The 14,024-nt window shown below is 37.0% G+C and overlaps 1 long non-coding RNA gene across 1 annotated transcript in view; it reads left to right on the forward strand.

Annotated features, from left to right (window-relative positions):
* The first annotated feature begins 8,512 nt into the window (after nucleotides 1-8,512).
* LOC113616097 (uncharacterized) overlaps nucleotides 8,513-14,024 on the forward strand; it is a 29,309-nt gene continuing 23,797 nt past the window's right edge. The window contains exon 1 of the long non-coding RNA XR_003431219.1: nucleotides 8,513-8,559. This is a non-coding gene — a long non-coding RNA (uncharacterized LOC113616097). The remainder of the gene's footprint in view (nucleotides 8,560-14,024) is intronic.

Consider the following 14,024-nt stretch of genomic DNA (forward strand, 5'->3'; position numbering starts at 1 on the left):
GGATTGGTGGGTCATATGGTAGTTCTATTTTTAGTTTTTTAAGGAACCTCCATACTGTTTTCCATAGTGGCTGTATCAATTTACATTCCCACCAACAGTGCAAGAGTGTTCCCTTTTCTCCACACCCCCTCCAGCATTTATTGTTTCTAGATTTTTTGATGATGGCCATTCTGACTGGTGTGAGAGGATATCTCATCTCTTTTAATTTGTAACTCTACCCCTACACCACTTATTGACTGAAGAAATCAAATCTTGTTCTTTAGATTGTCCCACATTCTGGAATTGACTGATTGTTCCCTTGTTGTGTTGTTTAATTTGTTCCTCTGTCCATTCCTCACCCCTCCCTAATTTCCTATAAATTAGTAGTTAGACCTAGATATTTGATTAGATTCTGGAATGGTTTTACAGGGGAGGCGGCAAGAATACTTTAGAGGATTGCTTCGCATTTGTGGTACCTGACCACAAAGATGGCCCCCATTGACCCCTACTTTTTCATATTAATGTCCTTGTGTAGTCAGTTCTCTCCCACACTGAATAGAAGAACTGACTTGTGAGCCAATGGGACACAGCAGAAGTGATGCTATGTGACATAAAAGATTTTGTAGAGTCTTCTTCTCTTCCTTTTGGATGACTCAATCAATCTGGGGGCAGCCAGATGTTAAGGCAGATGCACACACTCCAGTGGCCCTAACAGCCAACAGCCATGTGAGTGAGGCATCATGGAAGTGGACCCTCCAGCCCCAGGCGGGCACTCAGATGACTGTTACCTTAGCTAATGTCTTGACTACAACCTCAAGATTCCTTGAGCTAGAACTTCCCAGCTAAGCCACTGCTGAATTCTCGATCAGAGAAACTGTGTGAGATGATAAATGTTTACTGTTGTTTTAAGCCACTAAGCTTTGCAGTAATATGTTATACAGTAATAGAAGAAAAAAAATCACCAATGTGTCACAGTTTGCTTGACATACCTTTAATGACGCTAAGATTGATCAATGGTTTCAGGTGTTGTCAACCTGACCTATCCATTATAAAGTTCTCCATGAATATTTCACCTAATGGTATTAATGGTCATTGATGTTCACTGACTAGATTTATTATTTTATTGAGGGTTGCATATAATTTCTTCCGTATTTATTAGTTGAGATTCTTAAAAACTTGGAAGTTTTATGCAGGCTAAATTAAGAGACATTTAAATTTTTTAAATATTTATGTTGTTTTTATATCTCCTTCATAGTTGGCCTAAATGAATTAGAAATTAGTGCCTTCAAACTAGAACATTTAAAATTAAAATGACATGGGGGTAAGGTGAGGGGATATTTATGAAATGATGCTAAACAATCTGTTCTGTTTTTCAAGGATGCAACTGGCTGCTTTGATGTTCAGTGGTGAATGAGATGTGAGATTCAGAGAAAATAGTGCTGGATTGTAGTTGCCAGTGAGTGCTGTTGTTTACTGGATGAATAGGTCTAATATGACTACCGGCACTTTCTGTTCCATTCAGCTTTAAAGAGTCTCCTGGGCTAAGTGTTTTGCAAAGCAGCAAACATTACTGCCTATGTAGTTCTTATTGTAATCACTTTAATACGATTTTATGTAATCACTTCTGGGCTATAAAATGGTGCATTTCCCAAAGCTATAAGGTCATCTAAAATTATGGCTAAAAATATACACAATAACTTTCCACAACTCCAGAAATTATTCCCAGCAAGCTCTAGTTATGAGAATGGATTTCCCCCGCTCTTTAAAAGCATCACCTGCCACATATTATATTTTCTAAATAAGCAAATCTATTACAATATTTTATTTCTTAGGATTGGGAATAGTTAAATGCCAGTATTTTGCTTTAAATGGTTTTCAACCATTTCCTCCGGGAAAACTTTTCTATATAGTAAGATTTTATTTCACATTTTGTGAAAACATACTTTTTGGAGAAAGGAGACTGAGTTCTCACATTTTAAATGTTCATGTTAGAAGTGTGTATTCTTAACTCATATTAGCTTTGACCAGTTACCGCTGTCAACTTGCTTTTAGGGTTTGCCCTCGATTCAGTTAAGTTCTATTTCCCAAACATTTATTGAATATTTTCTAGAGGCAAAGCTTTATGCTCATAAGATATGAGTTGGTAGAGTTACAAATGTGAAAGAGTGACGATATAGTAACCAGTGTTCAATCAAAATAGCCAATTAGTTTCATTTTATGACAAACTTGGATTGGTTATTTAGGACTTCCAGGAGTACTATATGGAAAAGAAATCTAGGGCCCCATTAAAGGTCAGCAGACAGAGCTGCCACCATCAAAGTGATATCTTCCATAGTCTGGAGAGTGGAAATTGGTGGTAAAATTGCAAATTTTAATATAAAAATTACGAGAAAATTTAGGAGAAAGGATCATTATTTCTCAACTGTTTCACAGAAGAAATAACTATGAATTAGCCTTGGAAAAGGAGAATTTAGATCCAAAGAATGAAGAGGGAAGGGACATTCCAGGTAGTAGGAATCTGGAAGATCACGGAATAGAGATAAGCAATCTGGAAGAGCCAATTTGTGAGGCTGGAGCAAAGTTTGCCTGGACAGATGTGGGAGACAAGGTTGGAAAGAACATAAACTGACTTACAGAGGACTGAAATCATTATCTCATTAGGTATCCAAATGGCTGGGCTTGATATTTTATATACTTGTATATCAGACCATAAATGCTTATGAGCCTAAATGATTCTATGTTTAAAAAAATATAAACAATATTCAAAATGTCTCTTACTAACATGTTATGCCAGTACTATCATAGTGAACACAATGCTGCCCAATGTACGTTCCTGCCCTATCTAGGGCCTCTCCCCTCTGCTCAGCCTTATTTTATTGGAAGGACCATTTCCCCTGTTCCATTATATCCTGGGAGATAACCTCAGGATGGAGCCAAAACACAGATGAGGACAGAATTAACATTTGGAGATGAACTGAGCATACAGAACATTGCATAACCCCTTGGAGCAAGTTATCCCTGAAGCTAGACAGTCCCTGAGCCTGCAAACAAATGAACCAACAAATTCCTTTTCTTAATTAAGTTTGAGTTGGCTTTTCCATCATATGCAATGGAAAGACTCCTAACTTATAGAATGATTTTAAATCATCACAGTTGTAAGTTCTTTTTGGGTTACAATGGAAGTTCTTCCTGTGACTTAAATGTGTCCTTATTAACTTGCTCCTGAAGCTATTTTGATGGGCAGCCTCTAGGGAAACAAAGACCAGTCACTCTGTTACCCAGTGAATTTTACATCTTTGTATAATGATAGTTTTCCCCAACTGTTCTTGGAATGGGGTGTTTCCATTGACTTTCTTTCTTTTTTTTTTTTTTTTACAATGGTGTATTAATTTCTGCTTTATAACAAAGTGAATCAGTTATACATATACATATGTTCCCATATCTCTTCCCTCTTGCGTCTCATCTCCACCTGAAAAACTTAACTCTTCTTATCTGGTACTATAATGATCAGTAAAGAGTGTTATTTAAACTGATTAAAATAGCTTTATTGTAAAACCTAATCACTAGATATAATTATCTCCAGGATAACTATTTTCACTGTCACTAATTTAAAAGGGCATTTACGGCCACATTGAAAAAAGATACTTAAACATAGAAAATTAAATCTATAAACCATCTTCAAACAGGTTAAAAAAAAATGCCTGGGCATCCATAAAAATGTTCAATAGCCTACTAAAGAGTCTTTAGTTGCTCTCTTATGCACTATTAACTGTTAAAATAGTCATCATTTTAAAGAAATTATATGTTTAGATTTAAACATTATTTTGTTCACAAAGGTGCAGTTTGGGAGGGGGTCTGTATTAGTTTTCTATGTCTGCTATAACAAGTTATCACACATTTGATGGCTTAAAACAACACAAATTTACTATCTCACAGTTCTGGAGGTTAGATGCAACACAGTTCTCACTAGGGTAAGATCAAGTGTTGCAGGGCTGTATTCCCTTCTGGAATCCCTAAGAGGGAATCCGTTTCTTTGCCTTTTCCAGCTTCTAGAGACCGCCTGCCCTCCTTGGCTCAAGACCCTTCCTCCATCTTCAAAGCCAGCAACAGCAGGTCAAGTCATTCTCCCAGTGAATCACTCTGACCTTCTCTGCTTCTCTCTTTCAAGGATCCTTGTGATTACACTGGACCACCTAAAAAAATCCAGGATGAATCTCTCTAGTTTAAGGTCAGCTGATTAGAAATCTGAATTCCATCTGCAACCTTAATTCCTCTTTGCCACGTAAGACAACATACTCATAAGTTCTGAACATTAGGAAGTAAATACTTCTCCATCATTCTGCTTACTATAGGCTCAATGGAGATGATGGCCCATCTCTGCTCCACACAGCATTAGCTGGGGCAGATGGACTGGGTCTGGAGGGTCCACTTCATGACAGCTCACTCATGTGGCCGGCAGGTTGGTGCTGAGCGTCAACTGGGAGCTCAGTTCCTCTCCACGTGGGCTTCCCTATGGAGCGGCATTGGCTTCCTCACAACATGGTGGCTGGCTTTATAAGGACTATGATTCCAAAGGACAAGAAATGGAAGCTGCTTTCCTCTTAAGACACAGTATCATTTCCATCATATTCAATTAGTCAACATAGTCAGAGTGCCCATCTAGATTCAAGGGGAAGGGGCATAGACCCCCAACTCTCAATGGCAGGAATATAAAAAAATGTGATCACCTTTTAGTCTCCATATTCCTCACTGGGAAAACAGGGATAATCTTTACTTACAGTATTGTTGTGAGAGTAAGAAATGAGCCATGTAATTTGGGTAATAACATTCCTACTACATGTATAACAATAAATGGAAGGGAAAACTCTCAATGTCTGTTGAATATTTGGATATGTATGAATAGATAAATGTTGTGGTTAATATTTGTGGGTGTGAAAAAAATGTAAAAAGATTACTTTGCAAAACTGGTGAAGGTTACAGTCCTTCTCCACAGAAAAATGTATGCATGCACTTATGTACACTCTTTGGACGACCATTTCAAGGGATTTCCAGACGAGCTAAAGAGCCTTAGCACTAAGACACAGAATAACAGTAGATGAAAACACTGCGGGGCAGCTGTGCATGTGCTGTGGGGCATAATTTGGGTTTATTTCCTTTTTAGATCTGGGGCCAGAGAGAGTTTTCATATCTGCTTCCAAGATAGCCTGCTTTGCTTTTTTTTTGTTAAATCAGAGATATGGGGAAAAGATGTTCCACTAGAAGTATTAAATGTGCTTCGTCTGTTGTTTAATTTTCTCTCATATAAAGGAAATGCTATTAGATAGCAATCATCTTTAAGAAAGGAAGGGGCTGAATATTTCTATTTTTCTTAAAGCTCTAATCTTTCATTGTACTTTTTAATTTCATTTCCATTCTGGTTTAGTGTAAATATGGATAATTGAACTTTTATGCAATTAATCATTAATTTGTTTCAATAGCATTTTAAAATTTTAAATAAAAGCTTTATTTTTCCCTAATGATCAAAATCATAGATACTCCTGAGAATTTAAACAATACAGAGATAAAATAAAAGGGGAAAAGTCTTTAAAATGTGGAAGGATAACCACTACTAATGGTCTGGAAGATGTCCTTCCAGACTTATTACCATGTTTATATACACATAAAACAAAAATAGGACCAGGATTGTGGATACTATGCAGCTGTTTTCTTTTTTCCCTAAATATATTAGGCACAGCTTTCTATGCTAGTGCTTGTTGATCTAGCTCTTTTTTCTTTCTTTTTCTTTTTTTATTGAGGTATAGTTGATGTATAATATTTCATAAGTTTCAGGTGTACAACATAGATATTCATAATTTTTAAAGGTTACACTCCATTTATAGTTATAATAAGGCATTGCCTATATTCCCTGTGCTGTACAATATATACTTGAGGCTTATTTATGTTGTTTTTAGTAGTTTGTGCCTCTTAATCCCTTATTCCTGTCTTGCCTCTCCCTCCTTCTTTCTCCCCACTGGTAACCACTAGTTTGTTCTCTATATCTGTAAATGTGTTTCTTTTTTGTTATATTCAGTAGCTTGTTTTATTTTTTAGATTCCACATATAAGTGATATCATGTAGTACTCGTATCTGTCTGACTTATCTCATTAAGCATAATACCCTCCAAGTCTACCCATATTGTTGCAAATGACAAAATTTCATTCTTTTTTTATGGCTGAGTAGTATTCTATTGGCTATATATACTGCATCTTCTTTATCCATTCATCTGCTAAGGGACGCTTAGGTTGCTTCCATATCTTGGCTGTTGTAAACAATGCTGCCATAAACGTTGGGGTGCATGTATCTTTTCAAATTAATGTCTTCATTTTCTTCAGATATATATACAGGAGTGGAATTATTGGATAATGTTGTAGTTCAATTTTTAGTATTTTGAGGAACCTCCATTCCACAGTGGCTGAATCAATTTATATGCCCACCAACAGTGTACAAGGGTTCCCTTTTGTCCACATTCTCGCCAACATTTTTATTTGTGATACCTCATTGTGGTTTTTTTTTTTGCGGTACATGGGCCTATACTGTTGTGGCCTCTCCCGTTGCGGAGCACAGGCTCCAGATACGCAGGCTCAGCGGCCATGGCTGACGGGCCTAGCCGCTCCGCAGCATGTGGGATCTTCCCGGACCGGGGCACGCCTGCATCGGCAGGCGGACTCTCAACCACTGCGCCACGAGGGAAGCCCTCATTGTGGTTTTGATTTGCATTTCTCTGATGATTTACAATGTTGAGCATCTTTACTTGTGCCTGTTGGTCATCTGCATGTCTTCTTTGGAAAAATGTCGATTCAGGTCTTCTGCCCATCCTTTAATTGGGTTGTTTGTTTCTTTGATGTTGGGTTGTATGAGCTGTTTATATATTTTGGATATTAACCCCTTGTTGGTCATATCATTTGTAAATATTTTTCCCATTCAGTTCTACCTCATTCTTTTTGGTGGTTGCATACTTTTCTGTTATGCGAATGTATCAGAATATATTTTACCAAAAAATAAAACCCTTAATTAAAAGACTTGGGCAGGAGGGGACCTATAATATATCACTGAATACATGGGTAAAGGAGATTATTTTATGTCTCTTCTTCTCCCCCACCTCTCTAATTTATCATACTAGTTTCACTGGAAGACTCCAGTAGGATATGTTCCTTGATGATTGCCCCTTGTCATGCATTTGTTTTTACGCTGCCACAGTCTGCAGGTGCTTTCTGCTGTGGAAAGAGCTCTGAGACTCCAGAGACCTGGGATCGAATCTAAATCCACAGCTCAATGTATAACTCTGGGCAATTTCCTTACTTCTCTGGACTTCACTTTCCAGAAGTGAATGCAAAAAGAGGTAAGTGCAAAAGAGGTAAGTGGATTACATGGTCTCTGAGGCTCCTGGCCATCTCTAGTTGAGTTTCTTGAGTCTACCATGTGCTAAGCACTGCACGAGGGACTTTCCAGGTTGTCTTTATACTAATTCCAAAAGGTAGATAATAGAATCCCCATTTTTCACACAGAGTTGAGGGAGATAAAATGTAAGAACCCAGAAGGCAAAAGGGAGCCTGGCATTATTGGAACAGGACTGAGCAAGGAAAAGAACTGGAGATCGCAAGCTCTTAGAAGCAGCTTTACCTAAACTGAAACCCTGGAGCTCACAAGTACTTGACAGTTTATAGTCCAGTTTCACAAATATTCTCTCAGTTCTGCTTCCGCAAATTCTGTGGGTAGGTAAAAATGATATTTTTATTCTCATTTTAAAAGTGATAAAACAGAGAAGTGGCTTGTGCAAGGTCATATAGAGAGGAAGTGGTCTTAGAATTAATTTCTGGTGAGCAAATCACAAAGCCAGGATTTCTGACCTAATTATGGTGATCATTTTCAAAATTCATATTGCAATACGTAAATTGACTATGCTAATTCCCCAGTTACTATAGAGAAAAGGACGCTGAAACTTAAAACTGAGAAGCATACATTGGTAAGAAAATATTTTTAGAAATCAATATACAAAATTTACCTAGACTACTCCATTTTATATTCTTAAAATTCAGTTAAGAAAATAAGTGAAAATAATAATTCAATTTTATTTTATAACCATTGTTTTAATTACTGCCTCTTTTCATTTTTAAATAATATTACATTTAGGATATTGGCAATAAGTATTGTTTAAAATGAGTAACGGACTCTGCTCAGCAGGTGAAGAGTTTCAAGGGAATAAGAAGAAAGAAATATTTACCAATATGGTGAATATCTAGTTTTAGTTCAGTTTGTGAACAGATAACAGGCCTGTAAGTCCATGAAGGGACCATATTGCTTCATGTGTTTTTGTTTGTTTGTTTGTTTGTTTTTTGTGGTACGCGGGCCTCTCACTGCTGTGGCCTCTCCTGTTGCGGAGCACAGGCTCTGGACGCGCAGGGCCAGCGGCCATGGCTTACAGGCCTAGCCGCTCTGCGGCATGTGGGATCCTCCCGGACCGGGGCACGAACCCTTGTCCTCTGCATCGGCAGGTGGACTCTCAACCACTGCGCCACCAGGGAAGCCCCATGTGTTTTTAAGGTAAGTACAAATTACATTATTTAAACAAACTCCCTAATCAAGTAGAACTTAATGTTTCTATTGCAGGAGCTTTAATAGCTGCTTTTCATCCTAATTTCATTTACATTGTTGCATTTTAAAAGAAAGCTTCCCATATATAAAGCACACAGGAGTTTCCCATCTAAGAGGACTGTGAAATGGGAATGTGCTTACTTGTTACCCTGAAGTCTCCCTTCTGGGCATTATAGCTCAAGTCCTGCTTAGAAAACAGGCAAGAGACCTCTGAAGTCTCTTAGGACACATTCCATCTCTATGTATAAACACTGTGCCTACTTGGGATTGGTTTTATGATCTCACTTTTTAAACCTCTACTTTTATCCCAACCAGTTCTGGTTTCAATTATGTAGCTGGCTCGGCTCTCTTAATGAGCTTCCACCACGACTCCCTCTTAGGAACAGCCTTGCTCTCCTTTTCTTCCTTCCCCTTCCCCAATCACCAGTCATTTTAGAGACTCTTTCCTTGCCATGGGCTTCCCACTATTTTCTCTAATCTTAGTAAGTACTTTTCTCATTTCCAAGTAGGTTTTTTCCTACCTCTATGCTCTTCCATCAGAATTTTTTTTTGTCTCCTCAAAGGGAGAATTTGTTGTTTGCCCAAGTAATTCTTTTTTCTTTTTTAATTTCAGCTTTATTGAGATAGCTGATCATATGGTAGCTATTCTTAATTTTTTGAGGAAACTCCATACTGTTTTCCACAGTGGCTACACCAATTTACATTCCCACCAACAGTGCCCAAGGGTTCCCTTTTCTCCACACCCTCCCCAGCACTCGTTATATCTTGTTTTTCTTGATTCTAACAGGTGTGAGGTGATATTTCATTGTGGTTATGAGTTGCATTTCCTTGATGATTAGTGATGTTGAGCACCGTTTCTTGTACTTGTTGGCCATTTGTATGTCTTCTTTTGAAAAATGTCTATTCAAGCCCTCTGCCCATTTTTAATTAGATTTTTTATTGAGTGGCATGAGTTCTTTATAATTTTTGGATATTAACCCCTTATCAGATGGATGGTTTGCAAATATTTACTCTGATTCCATAGGTGCCTTTTCATTCTGTTTCTTTTGTTGTTCAGAAGTTTTCTGTTTGAATTAGTCCGAGTTGTTGATTTTGTTGCTTGTGTACTAAGACCAATGTCAAGGAGCTTTCGCCACATGTTTTCTTGTAGGAGTTTATAGTTTTAGGTCTAATGTTTAAGTACTTAATCTACTTTGAGTTAATTTCTGTGAGTGGTGTAAGACTGGGTTCCAGTTTCATTCTCTTACATGTGGTTATACAGTTTTCCTAACACCATTTATTGAAGAAACTATCCTTTCCGCATTGACTCTTATTGGTTCCCTTATCAAATATTAGTTAACCATGTATGCATGGGTTTATTCCTGGGCTCTTGATTCTCTTCCATTGGTCTATGTTTCTATGCCAGTACCATACTGTTTTCTTTTTTTTTTTTTAACATCTTTATTGGAGTATAATTGCTTTACAATGGTGTGTTAGTTTCTGCTTTATAACAAAGTGAATCAGCTATACATATACATATATCCCCATATCTCCTCCTTCTTGCATCTCCCTCCCACCCTCCCTATCCCACCCCTCTAGGTGGTCACAAAGCACTGAGCTGATCTCCCTGTGCTATGCGGCTGCTTCCACTAGCTATCTTTTTCACATTTGGTAGTATATATATGTCCATGTCACTCTCTCACTTCGTCCCAGCTTACACTTCCCACTGCCCATGTCCTCAAGTCCATTCTCTACATCTGTGTCCTTATTCCTGTCCTGTCCCTAGGTTCTTCAGAGGCACTTTTTCTTTTTTTTAGATTCCATATATATGTGTTAGCATATAATATTTGTTTTTCTTCTTCTGACTTACTTCACTCTGTATGACAGACTCTAGGTCTCACTACAAATAACTGAATTTCATTTCTTTTTATGGCTGAGTAATATTCCATTTATATATGTGCCACATCTTCTTTATCCATTCATCTGTTGATGGACACTTAGGTTGCTTCCATGTCCTGGCTATTGTAAATAGAGCTGCAATGAACATTGTGGTACATGACTCTTTTTGAATTATGGTTTTCTTAGGATATATGCCCAGTAGTGGGATTGCTGGGTTATATGGTAGTTCTATTTTTAGTTTTTTAAGGAACCTCCATACTGTTCTCCATAGTGGCTGCATCAACTTACATTCCCACCAACAGTGCAACAGGGTTCCCTTTACTCCATACCCTCTCCAGCATTTATAGTGTGTAGATTTTTTGATGATGGCCATGCTGACTGGTGTGAGGTGATACCTCATTGTAGTTTTGAGTTGCATTTCTCTAATGATTAGTGATGGTGAGGATTCTTTCATGTGTTTGTTGGCAATCTGTATATCTTCTTTGGAGAAATGTCTATTTAGGTCTTCTGCCCAGTTTTGGATTGGGTTGTTTCTTTTTTTGATATTGAGCTGCATGAGCTGCTTATAAATATGGGAGATTAAGCCTTTGTCAGTTGCTTCATTTGCAAATATTTTCTCCCATTCTGAGGGTTGTCTTTTCATCTTGTTTATGGCTTCCTTTGCTGTGCAAAAGCTTTTAAGTTTCATTAGGTCCCATTTGTTTATTTTTGTTTTTATTTCCATTTCTCTAGGAGGTGGGTCAAAAAGGATCTTGCCGTGATTTATGTCATAGAGTGTTCTGCCTATGCTTTCCTCTAAGAGTTTGATAGTGTCTGGTCTTATGTTTAGGTCTTTAATCCATTTTGAGTTTATTTTTGTGTGTGGTGTTAAGGAGTGTTCTAATTTCATTCTTTTACATGTAGCTGTCCAGGTTTCCCAGCACCACTTATTGAAGAGGCTGTCTTTTCTCCATTGTATATTCTTGCCTCCTTTATCAAAAAAAGGTGACCATATGTGCATGGTTTATCTCTGGGCTTTCTATCCTGTTCCATTGATCTATATTTCTGTTTTTGTGCCAGTACCATACTGTCTTGATTACTGTAGCTTTGTAGTAGAGTCTGAAGTCTAGGAGCCTGATTCCTCCAGCTCCATTTTTCTTTCTCAAGATTGCTTTGGCTATTCGGGGTCTTTTGTGTTTACATACAAATTGTGAAATTTTTAGTTCTAGTTCTGTGAAAAATGCCATTGGTAGTTTGATGGGGATTGCATTGAATCTGTAGATTGCTTTGGGTAGGATAGTCATTTTCACAATGTTGATTCTTCCAATCCAAGAGCATGGTATATCTCTCCATCTGTTTGTATCATCTTTAATTTCTTTCATCAGTGTCTTATAGTTTTCTGCATACAGGTCTTCTGTCTCCTCAGGTAGGTTTATGCCTAGGTATTTTATTCTTTTTGTTGCGATGGTAAATGGGATTAGTTCCTTAATTTCTCTTTCACACTTTTTATCATTAGTGTATAGGAATGCAAGAGATTTCTGTGCATTAATTTTGTATCCTGCTAATTTAACGAATTCATTGATTAGCTCTAGTAGTTTGCTGGTAGCATCTTTAGGTTCCTCTATGCATAGTATCATGTATCTGCAAACAGTGACAGTTTTACTTCTTCTTTTCTGATTTGGATTCCTTTTATTTCTTTTTCTTCTCTGATTGCTATGCCTAAAACTTCCAAAACTATGTTGAATAATAGTGGTGAGAATGGGCAACCTTGTCTTGTTCCTTATATTAGAGGAAATGGTTCAGTTTTTCACCATTGAGAATGATGTTGGCTGTGGGTTTGTCATGTATGGCCTTTATTATGTTGAGGTAAGTTCCCTCTATGCCCACTTTCTGGAGGGTTTTTATCAGAAATGGGTGTTGAATTTTGTCAAAAGCTTTTTCTGCATCTATTGAGATGATCATATGGTTTTGCTCCTTCAATTTGTTAATATAGTGTATCACATTGATTGATTTGCATATATTGAAGAATCCTTGCATTCCTGGAATAAACCCTACTTGATCATGGTGTATGATCCTTTTAATGTGCTGTTGAATTCTGTCTGCTAGTATTTTGTTGAGGATTTTTGCATTTATGTTCAACAGAGATATTGTCCTGTAGTTTTCTTTTTTGTGACATATTTGTGTGGTTTTTGATTCAGGGTGATGGTGGCCTTGTAGAATGAGTTTGGGAGTATTCCTCTCTCTGCTATATTTTGGAAGAGTTTGAGAAGGATAGGTGTTAGCTCTTCTCTAAATGTTTGACAGAATTCACCTGTGAAATGATCTGTTGCTGGACTTTTGTTGGAAGATATTTAATCACAGTTTCCATTTCAGTGCTTGTGATTGGTCTGTTTATATTTTCTTTTTCTTCCTGGTTCAGTTTCAGAAGGTTGTGCTTTTCTAAGAATTCGTCAATTTCTTCCAGGTTGTCCATTTTATTGGCATATAGTTGCTCGTAGTAATCTCTCATAATCCTTTGTATTTCTTCAATGTCAGTTGTTAGTTCTCTTTTTTAATTAAAATTCTGTTGATTTTGAGTCTTTTCCCTTTTTTTCTTGATGAGTCTGGCTAATGGTTTATCAATATTGTTTATCTTCTCAAAGAAGCAGCTTTTAGTTTTCTTGATCTTTGCTATTGTTCCCTTCATTTCTTTTTCATCTATTTTGGATCTGATCCTTATGATTTATTTCCTTCTGCTAACTTTGGGTTTTTTTTTTGTTGTTGGTGGTGGTCTTATTTCTTTAATTGCTTTCAGTGTAAGGTTAGGTTGTTTATTTGAGATGTTTCCTGTTTATTGAGATAGGATTGTATTGCTATTAACTTCACTCTTGGAACTGCTTTTGCAGCATCCCATAGGTTTTGGGTTGTCGTGTTTTCATTGTCATTTGTTTCTAGGTATTTTTTGATTTCCTCTTTGATGTCTTCAGTGATCTCTTGGTTATTTAGTAGTGTATTGTTTAGCCTCCATGTGTTTGTATTTTTTACTAATTTTTTCCTGTAATTGATATCTAGTCTCATAGCATTGTGGTCCAAAATGATACTTGATATGATTTCAATTTTCTTAAATTTACCAAGGCTTGATTTGTGACCCACGATATGATATATCCTTGAGAATGTTCCACGTGCACTTGAGAAGAAAGTGTATTCTGTTGTTTTTGGATGGAAGGTCCTATAAATATCAATTAAGTCCATCTTGTTTAATGTATTATTTAAGGTTTGTGTTTCCTTATTTATTTTCATTTTGGATGATGTGTCCATTGGTGTAAGTGGGGTGTTAAAGTCCCTTACTATGATTGTGTTAATGTTGATTTCCCCTTTTTTGGCTGTTAGCATTTGCCTTATGTATTGAGGTGCTCCTATGTTGGGTGCATAAATATTTACAATTGTTATATCTTCTCCTTGGATTGATCCCTTGATCATTATGTAGTGTCCTTCTTTGTCTCTTGTAATAGTCTTTATTTTAAAGTCTATTTTGTCTGATATGAGCATTGCTACTCCAGCTTTCTTTAGATTTTCAT

Source organism: Aethalodelphis obliquidens, unplaced genomic scaffold (genome assembly GCF_003676395.1).
Source record: "Aethalodelphis obliquidens isolate GAN/ISIS:26980383/991018 unplaced genomic scaffold, ASM367639v1 scaffold4, whole genome shotgun sequence".
Classification (NCBI taxonomy): Eukaryota; Metazoa; Chordata; class Mammalia; order Artiodactyla; family Delphinidae; genus Aethalodelphis; species Aethalodelphis obliquidens.